This window comes from Mauremys mutica, unplaced genomic scaffold (assembly GCF_020497125.1).
Source record: "Mauremys mutica isolate MM-2020 ecotype Southern unplaced genomic scaffold, ASM2049712v1 Super-Scaffold_100264, whole genome shotgun sequence".
Lineage (NCBI taxonomy): Eukaryota > Metazoa > Chordata > Testudines > Geoemydidae > Mauremys > Mauremys mutica.
Window position 1 is genome coordinate 9799 of NW_025423297.1, and position 19631 is coordinate 29429.

A 19631-nucleotide genomic window follows, 5' to 3' on the forward strand; every position below is an offset into this window, starting at 1 on the left:
TGGGATCAATACGTGTCATGGTGTAATTCTGTGTTATTCGGGGGTCAGACTAGCTGAGCTAATGGCCCCTTCTGCCCTTAAACGCCATGAAAACATTTCCCTGGTTTCTCCTTGCACCTGACAGACACCACGGTGAGGGGCCCAAGAGAAGATCCTGGACACAGCGCTCTGGCTCTTACTTTACTTGGGGACGTCAGCGCTTTCCTAGCAAAGCTGCTGCTAAAGCGCTGGTTTTGGGGAACTGTTCGGCTCCGATTCAGAGATCTGCCTGCGGGGTGTGAACCTGCCACGAGGAGCGGGAAACGCAACCAGCAACGGGAGGCGTTGGCTGAGCTCCAGGCTGCCCCCGTGTGGCCAAAGCTTAGAACTGAGCAGCGGAGTTTAAATCTGGCGCTGGGAGGGACCTGAACACGCGGGGCACCAAGGCTCCTGCGTGTAACGCTTGTTAGGTGGGCAGCTGAGTGTAGCTGATTGCCAGAGTTCAGGGCTGCACCCCGGGGTGCTGAGCAGGTGTCTGTGCTCAGGTTGGCCTCGCTATGATGGTTTCTGGGAAGTTTGTGGTCTCCAGTCTCCCTAAAGAGAGGGGAGCCAGTCCAGAAAAGAAGGCTTTCAAAACTCTGGTACCAATGGACAGTGGGACTGCCCCTGTGAAGAGCCGTGGCAGCCCCGCCAGGGACAGCCGGTCTCTCTTGATGCAGCCCCCCCCCACCATTCCTCAGGACGAGGGTTGTGCTCAAAGATCTGTGCCCCGTGTTTTCAGCTCCATGTGCACAGTGCAAATAACCCTCAGCGCATCAGCTCAGTTCCAGGCTCCACTTCCCCCCATAGGCCGGCTAGCTCAGCTGGTTACTAACGCCAAGCTCATGGGTTCCAGGCTCATGCTGGCCACTCCTAGAGGGAGAGGGTGGTTTTTGCTCTTTTGGCTGACTGCTAGGGGTGGCAGAGGCCAAAACCAGGTGGGTTGGGAGCGGCAAGAGCCCTGCTGGGCGCAGGCGCCGGGCAGGATGAGGCTCCCGACACCTCCTTGGTCTCCCCTCCCTGGGCTCCTCGCTCCACCTGTTGCCTGAAAGGAACTTGGGCCTGGGGAGGAGACAGGTGAGCCCGGCCAGCTGCCTTCCAGGCTCATAGGAGGCCAGGCTTGAGCTGCCCGCCTGCGAAGCCAAAATCGCAGGCCTGGCAGCTCGCCCCCATTGTCCACAGAGGGTTGACCTGATGGCCCGAATTCTTGCCGGCCGCCAGCTCCACCCAAATGTACCCGACGCCGGATCACGCTCCCCAGCCCAAGCCACAGAGGAAGGCTTAATACTCGGCACCCCAACCTAGGGGAGAGGCTTCACACTCCGCCGGCGCAGGGTGACCTTTGGGACTTCCCTGGACACCATCCTCCTACCGCCCACAGCCAGACCCCCCAAGCCGACACTCGAGCCCACACCTCCGACAGGAAGGAGCAGGAGGACCACTCCGCCCAGGGGCACCACCACTCAAAGTCAGCTTCACTTGCTTTCTCTTCTACCCCTTTCCTCCCAAGTTATGCGCGCCTCACGGGAGCCGGCCCTGGGAAGACGCAGGCACGGCACTCTGACTGGCGGAATGGAAAGCTGCCCAAATTGAGATGCTGTGGAAAGCTACAGCCCCATCGCTACTCCTACTATGCACACTTCTTGCAACAGCTGATGAACCTCCAAGTGCTAACTCTGAACAAATGTTAGTAACTCTGAACAGATCTCTCAACTAACTAGGGCTAACCTTATGGACGGCTTTGGACTCTGTATTCAATAGGAGGCCTGTGCAGAAAGTACCCTGTGTTGCTTAGCAGATGGATTACTGCCTATGATGAACTTTTACATTCCTCGGTATTTCTAGACACCATGCCACTTTTAATCCTGTTCCTCTTTTGTCATTTTGTTCTGTCTCCCCATATTTGTGCCTGCATCAATGCCTATCACTTCCTTTCCTTTACCATGTTTCAGGTAAACAGGTAATCATCAAGTGATCCATCCCCTGTTGCCCATTCCCAGATTCTGGCAATCAGAGGCTAGGGACACCGAGAACATGGTTTTGCATCTCTGCTCATCCTGGTTAATAGCCGTTGATGGACTTATCCTACACGAACTTATTTAATTCTTTTTTGAACCCTGTTATAGCCTTGGCCTTCACAACATCCTCTGACAAAGAGTTCCACAGGTTCACATTGTGTGAAGAAATACTTCCTTTTGCTTTGTTTAAACTAGCAAAAAAGTTATAGGCTCAGGGATATTAATTCTGCAAGTTCTCTCCACTTTCCACTTTTTCTTCTTTTCTCCACCCTCTCCCCCGTTTCGAGTAGCCCCTATTTCTACCCCTAATGCTCTGCCAGTTCGTTGGTATGCAACTTTCTCGGAGCCTCTCTGAGCCCTTAGTACAGTGCATAAGGTGGAAGTTGGGGAGGAGAAAATGGGACCCACAGAACCCCTGGCAGGTAAGGGGACTGGGAGAGCTTGACTTGGGAAGGCGGGAGGAATGGAGGAGAAGAGGCAAATAGGGGTGCACACAGTCTCTACAGTGGTGGAGAGAACGGGGGCCCTGAAATGAAGCGAGGGGATAAGTGGAGGTACACAGGACCCCTAGTCCTATGGAGATTGGAAGACCCTGGCATGGGGGGAAGGGAGGGTACACAAAGACCCCGGCATGGGGGAATAGAGAGAACACAGAGTCCCTGCCACGGGGAAGTGGGAATGGGGGTGTGAACAGAGCCTTTGGTGTGGGAAGAAGTGTGGGGAACTTGGTATGGGGAGAATAAGGGTGCAGAGATTCTCTGGTAAGGTCTGAGATTGGGGGAATTTCAGGGAGTCCCTAAAAAGAGTGGGATGGGAGAGAGCACATAGGGAGCTTGTGGGAGGGAACTGAGGGGTGCTGGGAGCCTCTGGGGCGGGCAATAAACGCGACCTGTACAAACTACAAAGTGTGCCCCCCCACTCCTGTGAAGAATGTGGCCATCTGTTGACAAAAAGGCTGTTTGCAAAAGGTACGATCCATTTTCTTTCGTGACCACTTGTTTTAAAAAATGAGTCATTACGACGTTAATCAGGGTAGCTGGGGACTGGCAGTAGGGAGGGTGTCTTTGCAGGAGAAATGGCCGGGGCTTAGCTAGTGCTTTCTAAAGGGATTGTCGGAAAACGATTTTTACAATATCAGAGGGGTAGCCATGTTAGTTTGGATCTGTAAAAGCAACAAAGAGTCCTGTGGCACCTTATAGACTAACAGATGTTTTGGAGCATGAGCTTTCATGGGTGAAGTGCTCCAAAACATCTGTTAGTCTATAAGGTGCCACAGGACTCCTTGCTGATTTTTACTATGTTTTCTTCCAATCAGGCACCGAATAGGCGGGATTGCTTTAATGCAGCTGCTGTCTGGCGCTGATGCCCGTTGCTTCTTCCCGCTGGAGAAGCAGGAGGGAGACAGCATAGACTGGGGGGGTTGTATTTAATGAATGAATGTAAAAGCTTTAAAATATTACTTTTTAAATTATGCTTTGGGAAGTTTATAACAGCTGGTTTTGTTTCTAAATCTATAGAATACTTCGTTTTTCAATGCGTTGTTGTGAGGGGTTTGTTCACCCAGCCTTTCTTTTATTTGTTTGTGGTGTGGGATTTTGAAAACCAGTTTAGAAATCAGTGGGAATTGAGTGTCCAGATCACTTGTATGGCTCTGAAAATTCTCCTAAAAGCAGCTTTAAGTCTTTGCCTTTTCCCGCTTTTCAGGAGAAAGAGACTGTAGTTAAATACCTGTTACACCTCTATGGATTGTTACCGTGTTATATCCTTGGGGGCAGCCGGTTTAGGAAGAAATCACTTGAGGCCAGAGAGCAGATAGCTAACAAAACTACCATTTTATTTACAGACAGAGAGCTCACCAAACAGGCTGAGCTATCCCCTAATAATCTAACTCAGTTGCCATAGCAACAAAAACCATGACAACCAAATACACAACAACCAGACACTCTCCAGGAAGGCAAACGTGTACAGTACCTGACTCCGATGCCAGATCTCTCTAGCTTTCATTCAGGACTATTTGGCTGGGCTCACTCACAGTTATTGGTATTTAGATCGCTATGAATTACGGGTGCTGCTGTTTCAAGGGGGAAAATCGTGGCGATATACTTGCAAAACTAGAGACTTGCTGTCTCCTGGATACACCGTGCCCGGCGCTGAGGAATTGTGCTGAGAGCAGCAATTGAACCAAATCCCGCTGCTCGGCCTCCGCTTTGCAGCATTTAAATGCTTGCGGTTGCACTAGTACGATGTAGGGGCGCCGAGTTTCCACTATGCTGGGGGGCTGCCCCCCCTCCCGGCACCTCCCAGGCCCCGCCCCCCCTTTCCCCAAGGCCCCACTCCCGCATTCAGCTCCTCTCCCTCCCCCCCTGTCAGCGGGCAGGAGGCGCTGGGGGAGGGCGAGGCGGTGACGGGGGCGGGGGCTGCTGCTGCTGGGCACTAATGACCCATCTGGTTTTTCCCCGGGATGCTCCAGTCTCGAAGCAGCCAGAGGCGGCGCCTGCCCCCGGTCACGTGACACGCGAAGTCTCTAGTGCCGGGGAACCGGAGAGAACCAGCTGCATCCCCGGGCGGGCAGAGCTGCGCCTGGCCGGGCTCCGCCTGCGGGGAAACGGGCGCGGCGCCGGTACGTGGCAGAGCAGAGCCGGTGAGAGGCGGGGCCGGTTCGGGCAGTAACAGCAAGAGGGTTTGATTGGTCGGTAGGAGCTCCGCATGCTAATCAGGAGGCGTGTTTCTGTAAATAGCGCCATAAACATCTTCTAATGGCCAGGGGGCTAAAGCTGTCTCGAGTGTGCTTCATGACATGGGGACCTGGCTTTAGATTTGTGTCCTTTAGTTCGCTGGGGGGTGAAACCCGCTGTATGAAAACACTCACCGTGGGGAATAAACGTCTGCGCATTAGCCTGGGTGTGTAGCCGAGGGGTTTATTATTGAAATTGTTTTTTCTGGAATCATTTCTAAAATTTGTAATTAGACAAGTATGATTGAAAGTATCTGTGTTAGTATCCATGAAAAATTACAGTGTTTTTTCTGAGCATGAAGCAAGGGAACAGTGTTGTTTTAATTCAGTTGCTGTCTGCTATTGATGACTGTTCCTGTCTCCCTGTTTGGGGAACAAGGGGAGGAACTGAGTGGTCAGGCTTTGCAAAGCAAATTTAAGAATATGGTTTTAGATTTTTCTGTTACCTTAATCTGTTTATTGTATTTGCTGATAATATAGTTTAGGGAGAGGGATAGCTCAGTGGCTTCAGCATTGGCCTGTTAAACCGAGGGTTATGAGTTCAATCCTTGAGGGGGCCATCTGGGGCAAAAATTGGCCCTGCTAGTGAAGGCAGGGGGCTGGACTCAATGACCTTGCAAGGTCCCTTCCAGTTCTAGGCAATTGGTATATCTCCAATTATTATTAGTCTGTTTAATGGCAAAACTTAATTTGTTTTGATAAGATTTGGAAGAGAAGTAAATCTAGTGTGAAAATGGTGTTTTAAAGGTTTCTAGTTCAGTACTTACTGAAAAAAATTTAAAGTTCCTTTATGCTGCTATATCTTTTTCTCTTGTAATCTATGTCAGAATTTAGGTAGGGTCCTGTGTCTGCACGTTCTCTTCCTTTTCCATTTTCTTCTCCGCTTCTCTTTTCTTCCCTTCCTATTTTTCTGGAAGCCCCTATTTTTACTCGTACTGCTCTGGCAGGGGGTACAGTTTTCTCTTGGCCCCAAGCACATCAGACGATCCACACAGGATCTGAGAGTTGCTGTCTCCTGGCCGTATAGTGAGTAGAGGGTGGAATGGGGAGAAAAGCGGCTCACACAGAGCCCCTGCCATTGGGGAGAATGGAGGACCTTGCTATGGGTGGAATCAAACACACACAACCCCTGCCATGGAGAAAGACTGGGGAACCCTGCAATGGTTGGAGGAGACAATGAAGGGCATGGGGGGGAGGGGTTTACATGAGGAATTTGCATCTGTCAACATCTCCCATGCCCCACTGGGTGTTTTCCTTCCCATCTTATTTCTTCTCTTTTCTGTTACTCTTTTTTTCTGTTTGAGGTAAATTAAAAATCCACACCCCTGAGAGACGTAGCTGAGCTGACCTAAACCCTCCTACAGTAACTCCTCACTTAAAGTCGGCCTGGTTAACATTTCGTTATGTTGCTGATCAATTAGGGAAAATGCTTAGTTAAAGTTGTGTAATACTCCCTTCTAATGTTGTTTGGCAGCCGCCTGCTTTGTTTCCTGCTTGCAGGAAGAGCAGCCCGTTGCAGCTAGCTGGTGGGGGTTTGGAACCAAGATGGACCGGCAGCCCGCTATCAGCTCACCACTCTCCTAAGTTCCCTGTGCAGCAGCTGCCTGTTGACAATGACAGTTATCTTACGAACCAAGATACATAGAACATAGGCCGGGTGGGGAGAAGTCTATGTAACTCTATGTAAGTCTATGTAACTCTAAGTGCTTCAGAACTGATTCCTTGAGGACCTGCTCCATGATTTTTCCAGGGACTGAGGTGAGGCTGACTGGCCTGTAGTTCCCCGGATCCTCCTTCTTTCTTCTCTCTTTTAAAGATGGGCACTACATTAGCCTTTTCCCAGTCATTTGGGACCTCCCCCAATGGCCATGAATTTTCAAAGATAATGGCCAGTGGCTCTGCAATCACCCCCGCCAACTCCTTTAGCACCCTCGGATGCAGCGCATCCGGTCCCATGGATTTGTGCTCATCCAGCTTTTCTAAATAGTCCCGAAGCACTTCTTTCTCCACAGAGGGCTGGTCACCTCCTCTCCATGCTGTGCTGCCCAGAGCAGCAGTCTGGGAGCTGATTTTGTTCGTGAAGACGGGGAGGGGGGGAAGCATTGAGTACATTAGCTTTTTCCACATCCTCTGTCACTAGGTCGCCTCCCTCATTCAGTAAGGGGCCCACACTTTCCTTGACTTTCTTCTTGTTGCTAACATCCCTGAAGAAACCCTTCTTGTTGTTACTCTTCACATCTCTTGCTAGCTGCAACTCCAAGCGTGAGTTGCCCTTCCTGATTTCACTCCTGCGTGCCTGAGCAAGATTTTTATACTCCTCCCTGGTCATTTGTCCAATCTTCCACTTCTTCAAACGGCGCTGCCTGCCAGTGCACTCAGCCTCACTTGGCAGGTAACAAAAGGGATCGAGTGGCCGTCCAGTTTCTGGAGAGTGGCTGACAACACCCGACCTTCTGCCCTGAGGAGAAGCTGAGGTGAGACAAGGCAGGGGAAGTCATTCTTGTATTGGACCAACTTCCGGTGGGGAGAGAGCGAGAGAGAAGCGAAATGCAAGCTGCACTCTTTCCCTAGCAGCAGGTGGGCCACGTCGTCTCTCTGATGGCCTGGCTTCCCGGGACGGGACCCGGCTACCACTACAGGGCAGGCAAGAGCGGCGGCCCGGGCGGGCAGGGGGAGGGGCCCGAGCGGAGGGGCGGAGCCGCGGGAGCGGGTATGCAGATCTGTGTGCGAGCAGAGCATTGTGGGAGCGGACACAGGCTGCCAGGCAGGGCCCGACTTTGGCACCGGGAGCTCGGCGTGGGGAAGGGACGGTCTCCGGGGGCCGCGTCGGGGCAGCTGTCGGCAGTGGGGGCCAGTGTGGGCGAGGCCGGCGGTCGGTCCGCCCCGTGTGTGATAAGTGCGGGGTGAGCGAGGGCGGGCGGCGGCTGGGAAGCTGGAACTCATACTTATCTGGCAGGGAAGATACCATGATCACAAAGGTGGTTTTCCCAGGATGAGGCTCATCCATTGCACTGTGGGTGTGCTGACCCCTGCGATTTCCCCAAATGCAGGAAACTCAACTGCATAATTTGTGGTAGTGGGGGACAGTGTTCGCGCTCTCCCCTGGCGATTGGTTTGAACAACAGAAAACTGACAGTGGGCTGTTTAGGCTTAGTGCCCTGCAAAGCAGACTCTCAGGAAAGCAGTTGTTAGTCTGGGCCTTTGGGAGTGCTCTTTTCCACAGGCTCTGTATTTCTAGGCATCTTTGTCACATGTTCCTCCTTGTAAGCAAAGCTGAGCTCTGAAACTTTACTTGGGTCTTATAAGGCTCTCTCTGTGTTCTTGGCTTTCCCTGGTCTTTTGCAGCTGATCTGCTCTCTAGTTTGCTTTTGGGGGGCTTGGACCCGTGCCTTCTTTGGCTCTAAGGGGAGCTGCCTGCCTGCTCTGCTTCTTTCCCTGCTTATGGCTTCTTGCCCGGCCCTTCTTCTCGGGCTCTTCCTCCTTTGACGGGAGGACGGCCTGTCCAAAACGCCTGTCCCACCTGGTCTCCTCGTCCAACAGGCAGAATCGCCCCCTGCCCTGGGGCCGCTTTGGCTTTCGCTGTCTGTTCCTGTCTCTTGGTGGCCACCCTGTCTGTGCTACGGAGACTAGGCTGTCACAACCCCGTGCTGGAGGAGGGCTTTCCGTCACTTGAGGCCCACCCGCCGCCTCCCCGAATGCCCTTAGCTACACTGCGGGTTAGGGCGGCGTGGCCACGTCGCCCAGGAGCGGGTTTTCCCTTTTGCACACCTCTGACGGACGGAGCTGTTTTGACTTAACTGTTCAGCACGCACCGACCCTCGGGCCCGGTCTGCACGGGGAACGTAAATCGGCGCGGCTACGTCAGTCCGCGCCTTGGTCGGAAGAATTCTTCCGTCGACCTAGCTCCCGCCTTTCGGGGAAGTGGATGGCCGGCACCAACGAGGAAAACCCTCTCCAGGACCCTTCTCCGGGAACAGTGCCCTTCCGTTTGGGGAGATTATGCTGCTTTAAAAAAGAGAAATTGTTTAACTGCCTTTCTCTGAGGCAAGGTTGACTTTGTATTGCTTCCCTCATGGTTCCTTGTAGCAGTTGTGTTCTGAAATCTTTAGGGTTTGACTTCATTTATGATGAAATCTTGCTGTAACTTTATTCTAATTTTCAATGAGTAACTACACCTGAGCTGTTTGGTGTGTTAGTGGAGGATTGTTTAAAAACCTGGGATTCCACTTTCTGCTGCCTTTCCATTACAATTCCTCTGAAAGCCCACCGAAAGCCTCCACCTCCCACATAACTCTCTCAAACCTGCAGTCATCAGGCATACAGAAGATGCTTACAGTTTCACTCCATACGAGTCCAGTTCCTTGCTGTTTCCTGTCTAACCACTGCACACATATGGTATCCCCTCCCTACCCGGAGCTGCTTCCTGGCTTTTGCGCTCAGGACAGGAAAACCAGAATGGAGGGTTAAGCTGTGCAGGGAACTCTTCCTCAGCTCGCACTCCACCCCCCAAGGGCCTTTCGAGGTCTTCTACGGACTTCAGGTTTCATTTGATTTCCAAGGTTTATGGGCTCATTGATTAGCCATCTCTCCTAATGCAGGGATCCTACGGGTCAGACCAAATATCGATGGCCCAAAAGAGCTAAGAAACAGAAATAAAGGTGAGCACTAGGCGTTACATTCAGATGAGCATCCAGAATCTGACTGTGCCCTGGCATGTTCAACGCTGCCGAAAAGAAGGAGTTCGTCAGGTCCCTCTGCTAGCACCCAAATCTGGTGGCTAGTCGGTCTGCTGGGAAATAAGGAAAAGGAAATGAATAAAGGAATCAGGCAATAACAAGGAAATGAAGAGGTTTGTCGAACGGGTTCTGTCTGATTTACCGTCTTCCCAGCTACCCGTCCAAGTTAAAGACCTAGCCCAGTATCCTGTCTGCTGACAGCGGCCAATGCCAGGTGCCCCAGAGGGAATGAACAGAACAGGGAATCATCGAGTGCTCCATCCCCTGTCGCCCATGCCCCGCTTCTGGCAAACAGGGATACCTAGCTAGGGATACCGCTGGCAAAGTGCCATAGATGGACCTATCCTCCATGAATTTATCTAGTGCTTTTTTGAACCCTGTTATAGTCTTAGCCTTCATGACATCCTCTGGCAAAGAGTTCCACAGGTTGACTGTGTGGGGCGTGAAGAAAGACTTCCTTTTGTTTGTTTTAAAGCTGCTGCCTATTAATTTGATTTGGTGACCCCTAGTTCGTGTGTTATGAGAAGGAGTAAATAACTCTTCCTTATTTACTTGCTCCACGCCGGTCATGGTTTTATAGACCTCCCTCGTATCCCCCTTTAGTCGTCTCTTTTCCAAGATGAAAAGTCCCAATCTTATGAATCTCTTCTTAGATGGAAGCTGGTCCATATCCCCTCATCATCTTTGTTGTCCGTTTCTGAATCTTTCCCATTCCCGTATATCTTTTTTGAGATTGGGGCGACCGCATCAGCATGCAGTATTCAAGATGTGGGCGTACCATGGATTGATATTGAGGCGATATGATAGTTTCTGTCTTATTACCTGTCCCTTTCTTAATGATTCCAAACGCTCCGCTGCACATTGAGTGGATGTTTTCAGAGAACTATCCACAACGACTTCCAGATCTCGTTCTCGAGTGGTAACAGCTAATTTAGACCCCATCGTTTTATAGGGATAGTTGGGATTATGTTTGCCAATGTGCATTACTTTGCACTTATGAGCACCGACGTTCATCTGCCATTCGGTTGTCCCGTCACCCAGTTTTGTGAGATCTCTTTGTGGCTCTTGGCAGTCTGCCTGGGACTTAACTCTCTTGAGCAATTTTGTATCATCTGCAAATTTTGCCACCTCACTGTTTAGCCCTTTCCCCAGATCATTTATGAATAAGTTGAACAGTACTGCTCCCAGTACAGACACCTGGGGATAAGAGAGGGCAGATCCTCTTCGGACACTGGCAGACCAGGTGCCAGCTCATGCCAAGGCCCCTAGGCCTTACTGAAAAGTGACAAACGCATGGCTGGAAACTAGTCTTGCTCACCTGTTTGTTAGTGTTGTTAAAACAGGCATTAGCTTTATAAAAACGTGTTTAGAGTTTATGACAAGCTCGTGAGTTGCTGCATGCATTATTCTCACCTATAATAGCCGTAGCCCATGTTGTAAGGTGATATATAAGCGTTGGCATTAAAGCTGTAAACCCCCTTGCCGCCGCCTCGCCACCAGTCAGGAGAGAAGCATTACCAAGTGTGAAATGCTAGTTTACCAGAAGAGGCGTCGTCTCCTTTCCAACAAGAGAAGGCCCTGACTGAGACATCAGACAAGCCACTGTGGATCATCCATGGACTAAAGTCTCGGTTGATTGCTCCGCCTCACACACCTCCGAGGAGGCAGAGCCCTGCACAAATACTTGCCCCCATCAGCTTGAGCTCTGGGGGAATGGAATAAAAATCCCTGTCAGGAAGAAACTGTTGTTCCCCCCGCCCCGATGCTGCTTGGACTTAAGGGAGACGGCACACCTTCTAAGCATCAGCAAGGGATCCCAGCTGTTTGGCTAGGGTTAGCCCTAAAGGACATACAGAGCTTGCGTGTTACAGCAGCTTCTACTACACCTGGGTGGCAAGATAGAGTCAGGGTGCCCAAGGGGTCTGTCTGTGACTCCATGTTAAGGCTGTTCTAGTGTCTGAGGAGTTCACACTTGATACTTGGTGGGTGAAATCAAAGTGTGGAACACACAACCGTGAGGAGCCCCGCTGCCTGCCAGCCCCAGGCGCCGGGGGCTCCTGTTCTCTGGGGCTCTGGCCATACTAGAAAGGTAAGTTTATAGCTTGCCTGGTTCAGAAAACCAGAAGGGAAAGAAAGAGAACCCACATTACATTTTTTAAAAAAAGAATCCTCCTGATTTGTAAGCCACTGTCGTGATTTTGGGGATTTTCCAATAGTGAGGGTGGCAACAATGAGAAGCTAAGGGTTATTATTGAGCATTTAGGTTACAGTAGGCTTGGGGGGAAAAAATCAGGATTGGGGCCTGTAGTGAGGCGGCCTGGCTCCCGACGGCCCCTGAGAGAGAGGAACCGGAACAGCCACCTCAGTGGGCGGAGCCACCGCCACCTGTTCCCGCCCCCCGGAAGTCAATGGGTGGGACAGGAAGTACAAAAGCCCGGCCCCAGTGCTCAGTTGGAGCCCGGCGGCCGGAGAGGACAGACGCTCCTGATCGGGCTCCGCCTGGGCCGAGCCTGCCCCGAGCCAGGTACCCTGACGTGGACGGACCGAGCCTCCCTCGAGCCAGGCATCCTGACGTGGACCGACCAAGCCTCCCTTGAGCCAGGTACCCTGAGGTGGACTGGCCGAGCCTGCCCCGAGCCCGGTACCCCGAGGAGCTGCCCGAGCGTCCCCCCGACCCGAGTCCGGAGGAGCAGCCCGACCTAGAGAGCCCTCAGCACGCCGAGGAGCCCATGGTGTGGGACTCCACTGCCGAGCCCAGCGATGAGCAGGTACCCATGGAGGTGGAGATGGAGTGTAGCCCGGGGATAGCCGACCCCTGTCCGGCTGAGGGCACTGACGCGCCCATGTCAGTGTGTTGCGGCCAGGATCCCCACTGACTGCAGCGGATCCACGCCGCTGCTAGGGCCCCGGGCTAGGACACAGTGGAGTGGGTGGGTCTGTGTCCCCCCTGCCACCCCACTCACGGGTGGCAGACTCCCCCTCCTACCAGCGTCCAGGCAGAGAAGTCTGCACTTACCTGGGCTTCCTGAACTATTGCTGTGGTTCAGCTCCTGCTACAAGGACCTGAGCCTTGAACTACTGTTTATTGCCCCGCCCTGACTAAGGGCCTGGGCTTCCTGGACTATTACTGTGGTTCAGCTCCTGCCACAAGGGCCTGAGCCTTGAACTACTGTTTCTTGCCCCGCCCTGACTAAGGGCCTGGGCTTCCTGAACTATTGCTGCGGTTCAGCTCCTGCAACAAGGACCTGAGCTCTGAGACTATTATTACTGCTCAGCTCCTGAGGCAAGGACCTGAGCTCTGAGACTATTATTACTGCTCAGCTCCTGAGGCAAGGACCTGAGCTCTGAGACTGTTGCTACTGCCCAGCTCCTGAGGCAAGGACCGGAGCCCTAAACCTCGTACTAAGTGTTTGGTGCCCCGCCCTGATTGAGGGCCTGGGCTTCGCTTGTTTAACTTTGTTACCGCTCAGCCTGCAGGAAGGCCCTGAGCCCCCCTGGACTCTTGCGGGCTGCCCCACCCTGAGCTAGGACTTGGGCTTACTGACTCTGTGATTGCTCAGCTCCGGCTGCAAGGACCGGAGCTTAGAACTGGTTTGCTGACCCGCCCTGACTGAGGGCCGGGGCTTATTGACTTTATTGGGGCTCAGCCTGCAGGAAGGATCTGAGCTTAGAACTGGTTTGCTGCCCCGCCCTGACTGAGGGCCGGGGCTTATTGACTTTATTGGTGCTCAGCCTGCAGGAAGGATCTGAGCCTAGAACTAGTGTTTGCTGCCCCGCCCTGACTGAGGGCTGGGGGCTCATTGCAGTGACCGTGTGCCTTCTGTTCAGCCCCTGCCTGAGGGGCCGAACCCCGAGACCTTCCGAACCCGGAGACTGATTTGGGCCGTGTAGTGAGGCGGCCTGGCTCCCGACGGCCCCTGAGAGGGCACGGCCCCAACACTGGACTATTACAGGGCCCCTGTGTGCCGGGCGCAGCACGACACCTAGTGCCTTGTCTTGATCTTACGAACCAAGATACATAGAACGTAGGCCGGGTGGGGAGAAGTCTATGTAACTCATGCAGTTGTGGATATACACGTGACCTCAAATATTTCCAACCGCCCCACCCCAAACCACCCCCCAAAAAACAAACAAAAACAAACCAAAAAACCCCATCTCCCCAACAGACCCAGAATCTGGAAAGCATTTGTCCCTCATACTGTTGAAAAGACTCACAGCAGAAAGAAGGAGTCCAGCTTCTTAAATAATTCTCTAGCAAGACAAAGAAGAACCTCTTACATCTATAGTCCCACAAAACACTTCCAAGAAACTGTAAAGAAAGAAAAACACCCAGATTTTTCTGCTACTTCAAAAAAACATCTGCTTTAAAGAAAGTGTCACAGTTCAACTTTTTTTCTGCTTTTCTAACCAGAAGGTTCTCCCCTAAAGGAGATACACCGTTCCTGGAAGCACTGCAATACCAGGTCGATGCATGGGGCAGACAAAGCAAGCTTCTGTTCTAACCCCCTCTGCTTCAAAAATTAAGCTAATATACAGCCCTCACATCAAGGACATATCAGAGATTAAACTGATAAGAACAGATTTAAAGTTTATTAGAGAATATTTGAAAAATTATTAGAGAATATTTAAAAATAAACAATACGTAGTGTTTGAAGCGTCAGTTATTGTGTCATTGGGGGTAACATACAGGTTGTAGGGGGATATTAGCGTTTGGGTATTGGACGGCATATACATATACACAGTCTGTCATGTCCCCAATGCGGGCTATACCTTGGGTGAGTTCAAGGTACAGGCAGCAAACAGTGAGGGTACATCATTCATACAAACAGGTTATAGGTAATCATGGGCACGAATAAATGAGCGGACTGGGTAATGGCAATAAAGTGATCCTCCACTACACTTTGATCTGGGAGCCAAGAAACAATGCTCACACTCTGCCACGCATGCACACCCCTGCGCCCACCCATTTCGACCTCACCAGGACGAGCTCCCAGACACGCAACAAACACCACAACTCGGGAACTCTACCTGATAATCACTTCCCCGAAATGACTCCAGTGGAAGACTTCGAAGCAAGAACCCTTAACACACAATTCTGTTCAAAGACAGACAAGTCTTGCAGATGCCTTCCTCTCCCTAGTTTCCCCTCTATACTCCTAATTTCCATAAACCCACCCACTGACCTGGACTACCAATCTCTCACGGTTAACTCTTACAGCAAAACAGGGCAAAGAAAGCCTATGCAGGCGCTATTCCGCAGCCCCGAGGCTCTTTTCTGCTCCTTCCCACAGAACTAGCTCAAACAGACAGTCAATTGCATCAAAGCAATTCCTTGCCATTTGGGGCATTGGTGCCCCTTAGTCCCTTTGAGGTGATCGGCTGGTTCCTTCTGGCCTGAAACGCTAGGAATCTGACTCAAAGGGCCACAACCTTCCTCTTCTTCTGCTCCTATGAACTAGCCCTCATCTGGGCAAAACGTTGACCGTTTCCTAAGTTAAAACACTGGTGTTTTCCCAACAGGAAAGTGATGGACAATTTCTCTTCTGTGGGAAGACGAGGGAAACCATGCAATCATTTTCTGGAAGGTATATTAAGGAGGGCGGCGGAAGAACCCTCACGGACTAGACTAAGAAAGCAGCTCTTGAACTGACCTTCCAACAATGACAAACTAAAATCTGCAAGAGCAGCTTTTCAACTCAGGGGCCCAATAAGAAGCCATTACCAATAACTAACTGAAGAGTTACAAATGACTCCAAACCATACACCTTTAGGAAAAATCAAACGTTAACACAAACAACAACGCATTTCTTTGCTGCTCTTCAACCGTGATACTCTCCTCCACCGTTCCTCCGAAAAACATACAAAACCAAAGAGCCAGTAGAATGCACATCACAAAACAGTCCCCTGCTAGCTAGGAAACCATCTCACTAACATGAGAATCTTAAAGAAAAAAAACCATTTTCAGAGCTCTGAGCTTTTTTCATATACTATAGAAAAGCTTCAGATAGTGACACCAGTTCAGGTAGCCCCCTTCTGTTTTTCTCACAGCAGGCAACAGCCTTGCCAAAGCAAAGCCTTAAAAAATTGGGTACAAACTCATAAACATTCCTCTCCACGGAAAAATGCAAAGGGAAATAGGCTGGCCAGGGGCATGAGGACAATGGCCCAGACAAACGGGGAGGGACTTGGTCCAGGGGTGGAGGAAGACAGAAAAAGGGACAGGCATGGGATTGGCTTCCTGTCTTTTTTCCTTTGCTCAGCATTTTACCTGTGACTGTAATGGGGAGACTTGAGAAAGACCTGTGATGCCGGCGAGGTAGGTGGCTGCCCCGAGAGCACAGAGCTGAGCATTTTCCACTGGGTTGCTGCCTACACCCCCAGCGCCTGGCTGTGATCGTATAGTGGTTAGTACTCTGCACTGTGGCCGCAGCAGCCTCGGTTCGAATCTGGGTCATGGCATTGCTTTTTGGTGGGGAGGGGCTATCCTGCAGCACGCCTCGTGGCTCAGTCTGATGGCGTCCGTTTGCAAAGAGAGCCATCAGCCGGTCCTTAGTTTCTGCTTGGTAAAGGGAAGTCAGTGGGGTCCATCCATCAGAAAAAGAGTACCAGGACTTCTTGCTGGGCGCCAGGGTCCAAAAGCAGCGCATTCCCTCCTGGAAAGGGCTGTGTTTCGAATGTCCGTCCAGTGCGCGTTGAAGGGAAGGATCTGCGTGCCTGGGAAGCTGCGTCCCTCCAGAGGCGCTTGAGAAGCCAAAGGGGCCATGTGTGAGTTTGTGATGAGGTGAGTGTGAAGTGTGGAAGGGGGAGGGTGTCAAGAGGAGGTTTTGAGAGGAAAAAAGGTGCTGCTGAGCTGGTAGGTGAGGGCAAGGTCCCAGGCGGGTGTTGTGTGAGGAGCGGTGTAGGCCCCGAAAGGCGTCCTGCTGGGCAAGGGCAGGTGAGGAGGGCCAGGGCTTTTCCCAGGGCTGTTGCTGCGGCCAAAGCCTTTGGGAAGCAGAAGAGGGCCATCTCGCTTTCAACACCTACATCACATCTGGTTTTAGACACCATCACCCTCATCTAAAGTTTCAGGTTTCCTACAACCCTATGCCTTCTGAGGTGTTCTAATCTCCCCCCTCACTTATTAGATGGACACTAGGACAGAGGCAGAATAGAGACACTTAGCTTAATGAGAACCTCAAACTCCCGCACGGTGGGCCACAGAGTCAAGCAGCCAGCACTCACAATCGGTACCGGCCTTGTTTGGGTTTTTTTCCCAAACTAGCTCAGCACTCAGGGTGTTGAGCCCTTCTGGAAATCTTGCAAAAGAGTTTGGAGCCTGAATGGGTGTTGAGTTCTTAAGAAAACCATGTTTTTGTTTTGTTTCCCCAAGAAAATTGGGGACAAAAGATTAATCTAGGGTGAACCTGGATGTTTATTGCTGTTTTCGTTCAGCTCCACTAGGCTGTTTCGAAAGCTGGTCCGTTCCCCATTACAGAGGGTCCAAGCAGAGAGCGTGAAGGAACCCCTGTGCTCAGCATCACAACCCGAGCCCGAGGAAAAGCACTGAAACACGCTCAAATGACGCTTTAGGTTAATCCATCAGAATCACAAGAGCAAGACAAAGACATCTCAAGAGGAAGAGTCCTCGGCTTTCATTTACCCCATCACAACCCTCTTCACTTCTTCTTCTGCCTACCTAGAGGCTCGTCCAGGAAAATCACTCAACTGATTATAATTTGGGCAGAGAAACCCAGGCAGGGCTTGTGCTCCCCCTCCATGTGAGCGGATAGCACTCTGACTTCGTCTACGGGGTCTCTCAGCTTTGGCTTCCCCAGTTTGTCAACTCGGTGCAGGCAGGAAGCAGGCTCTCCTCGGCTTTGGCAAGCCACTTTCTGTCCAAATTGGGAAACCGGTCCAGTCTCCATTCCCCTGTGAGAACAAGAGCAGAGAGTTCACCAGCTGAACCCAAGCCGAGGCATTGAAAAAAATGGAATTATGCTTCCCGTTCCTCCGTCAGGATCACCAGGGAAACACACCAAAATCCCAAGAGGAACAACTCGTCTCTGTTTTATTTACCCCCAATGCAATCCTCTCCGCTTCTTCTGCCTCCCCCAAGGCTCTTCCAGGGACAAAACTCATTGAGCTGATAGGATTTGGGGGATGGAAACGGAGAGAGGGGGTTTGACACCTCCTGAGAGGATGTGGACGCGATAGAACAGCTCTCTCGATTTTAGAAGCCTCCTAGCCTGGCTCTTTTGTTGTCAATTCTGTGACATCAGGAAGCAGCGAAAGCAGGGTAGGTAGGACACCCGGTGACGTTGCACTCCATACGTTTTATGAAAAGATGCTTATAAGTGTGAGTATGATGTAAGTGGAATATGCTTGATGCAAAAGGTCTCTTGTAAGGTATCATAACAAAGGTTCTAACCTACTGACTATATGCCTCCTATTTGTATGCATGTCTCATTCTTGTCTCTGAAGCTGGAAATATGAAGTCTAACTCTGAGGTCCTATTGTAATTGTGCAAAGCGTGGACCACTAATGGCGGTTTAAAACCTTGACGGCTCCCATTGACAATTGGTTGTAAATGGTTTATTGACCTGCAAACCTTCCTGTGTATGTGTGGGCCAACCCAGGAAGAATGGAAACTAGGGGTCTTACAGAGACCACGATAGTGGAATCCATCTTAAATCTGGTATTTTTCCGTTTAGAAGGAAGAGTGAGGACCCGGAGAGACAAAAGATTCCCGCCTTATGCCAAAGCTATAAAAGGGGGTGAAGCAGGACAAAGGGGCTGCCAGTCATGAGAAAACCTCTGCCAGTCATGAGAAAACCTAATATGTCTGCTGGAAGTAACAAAGACCGAAGCAGGGGAAAGGATTGGGCCCAGACTAGGCAGGAGTCTAGTCTGTGAAAGAAGCTGATTGGATCACCTCTGAGGGTGAGCTACTCCCTGGAATCAGTTTCTTAATGTATTAGGCTTAGGCTTGCGTGTTTTGTTTTAGTTTGCTTGGTGACTTCCTTTGTTCTGTCTGTTATTACTTGAAATCACTTCACTCCTACTTTTTAACCTTAATAAAAATGACCTTTGTTTATTAATAAACCCAGAGGAAGTGATTAATCCCTGGGGGAGCAAACAGCTGTGCATCTCTCTCTATCAGTGATCTAGAGGGTGAAGAATTTAGGAATTTACCCTGTATAAGCTTTATAGAGAGTACAAGGGATTTATTTGGGGTTTTGGATCCCACTGGGAGCTGGGTGCTGGAGACAGGTGCTGAGCTGTTTTGAGTTAAAGTCTGCAGCTTTGGGGGTGTGGCCCAGAGCCTGGGTCTGTGTTGCAGCAGGCTAGGTTGTCTGGCTCAACAAGGCAGGGTTCTGGAGTCCCAAGCTGGCAGGGAAAACGGGCTCGGAAGTAATTTCAGTCCCAAGGGGATCTCTGTGACCGAACCCATCACAGTGGCGTAGTCGAGCAGGATATGTGCACAGCTGATTGCTTTGAGACACTGGTAGTGATTTTTAAGCGTGTTGCCCAGAGGACAGACAAAGTGCTTATTCGGGAAAGGGAAGGTGACAACTTGGCTGGGAAAGCTCTGGATATATTCAGTAAGATGCCTATTGCTGATGCTTCAAACTATGGTCTATTTAAGGAATTGGTTTTGAAACAGTTTCAGATTAGGCCCGAAACCTAGAGGGTTAAATTCACAACTCTTTCAACTCCCAGAGCCCTTCCACAGCACAGATGATTTGTATACACCTTCACCGTGAGCCAAATTGGCAGGTTTCCGGGAGCCCTGTGAGTCCGATGTTGTTTTAGTCTCCCTGCTGATTTATTAGGAGACTAAAAGATGGACACCAGAACTGAGGCAGACTACGGACACCGCATTCTGAGAAAACAATGGTGAACCTCCAACTCCAGCAGTGTGGGCCACATAGACAAGTAACCAGCACCCACAATCTTTACAAGCTTTTTTCCAAAATAACTCATCTTTTGGAAAAATAGGTTGAGCCTTTTTGACAATCTGGCTAAAGATTTTAGTGCCTAACTGGGAGCCTAGGTCTTCTGAAAATCTGGCCCTAGCGGTGGGTGTGAGACCTTCTGAAAATTCTGGCCAATGTGTCTGGAAGCTCCAAGAAGCATCGCAACTTT

The 19631-nt window shown here is 50.9% G+C and overlaps 2 non-coding genes and 2 pseudogenes across 2 annotated transcripts; 3 read left to right on the top strand and 1 right to left on the bottom strand.

Annotated features, from left to right (window-relative positions):
* The first annotated feature begins 3251 nt into the window (after positions 1-3251).
* LOC123360434 lies at positions 3252-3456 on the top strand (annotated as a pseudogene).
* A 1506-nt stretch (positions 3457-4962) lies between these two features.
* Positions 4963-5166, top strand: LOC123360431 (annotated as a pseudogene).
* Positions 5167-7711: 2545 nt separating this feature from the next.
* Positions 7712-7875, top strand: LOC123360427. Its single transcript, XR_006576012.1, has one exon. It is a non-coding gene; the product is annotated as a U1 spliceosomal RNA (small nuclear RNA).
* A 6057-nt stretch (positions 7876-13932) lies between these two features.
* LOC123360429 lies at positions 13933-14121 on the bottom strand. Its single transcript, XR_006576014.1, has one exon. It is a non-coding gene; the product is annotated as a U2 spliceosomal RNA (small nuclear RNA).
* Positions 14122-19631: the final 5510 nt, after the last annotated feature.